Genomic DNA, 1214 nt, shown 5'->3' on the forward strand with positions numbered 1-1214 from the left:
CATCGAAGGCAGAAAAACATACAGTATAGGCTCTTGTGAGCCGGTTCATGTGGCTCCTGTGGACAAATGCACTCTGTTCTCACAAGAATGGCCCTTAACACAGGAAAATGAGCTGCACAAAGTACTGCTCAGTTCAAAGAGAACGGATCTGCTTGTGTGTGGCCAGGTTGGTTTTGGTTCCTGACTTTCTCTCTGAACCCAAGGCTGACAGTACTACCAGCAGTCTGATGACCTGAGCACTCTGCCACTTTTTTATCTTTTTACTTACATTTAAAACTGAAGTAACTGAGAGTCATTCTGAATCTATTTTTATACTATGAACCAAAGAAATTATTTTGCACTTTAAGATAACAGTACAATCTGCATTCTAATGTGTTTTCTATTCTAAGCAAAAACTTTGATGGCATACTACATTCATCCATAATGTATGTGGAGGCAAAGCCATCAAATGCACCCTGTTTTCTCCTCTAATATATATATCCATTGACACCAGTGTGCACACACACAGTGTTGGGCTATTACGTAATACACACTAAGACTTCTTTTAGAGCACTTGTGACAAGAAGCACGGGTAGAACCAGAGCTGCTATTATGTGCACTGCATCTTTTATTTTGCATTCCAAAAGGAAACTGGCTTTCCTGGTAGCACTAGGAAAGAATGTACTCATTAGCATTTTGTGCACATATGCAAAAGCTCATGGATTCTATTGGAACCTTGCAATCCTACTGTATACAAAGGAGACCTTTCTCCCAACTCCCGACACTGATACTCAGCTCGCAAAGGTAAACGCAAGAATATTGTAAACACAATAAAAACCCCATGATATAGTACAAACTTTGGTTTTTGAAAAGCCAAATGCAAAGGCCTATGTTTATGTACAATCTAGAGATGCACAATATAGTCTGTGCTCCTGAATTCTTGTTACTCTGTGCAGGATTTCAGAAAGCCAAGTTCAATGTTCTCACACTATTCTGCTTCAGAATTTCTTGCAGAATAGCGTTTAAAATTGCATGGGTAAGAACTTTACAAAATGGCCTAATAAACACGTTTTAACTAAGTTAACTAAGCAGGGTTTAGTTAACGCCCTGTCAAACAAAAATGTCTCACCACCTCACTTTTGTATTTAAATTTCTTTGTTCAAATTGACGACTCTTAAACAAAAGTGTAACCTTTTAGGTTCTTTAAGAAAATCAAAAATATCAAAGTCATTTTT

The sequence above is a fragment of the Mus musculus genome, chromosome 3, assembly GCF_000001635.26.
Source record: "Mus musculus strain C57BL/6J chromosome 3, GRCm38.p6 C57BL/6J".
Taxonomy (NCBI): domain Eukaryota; kingdom Metazoa; phylum Chordata; class Mammalia; order Rodentia; family Muridae; genus Mus; species Mus musculus.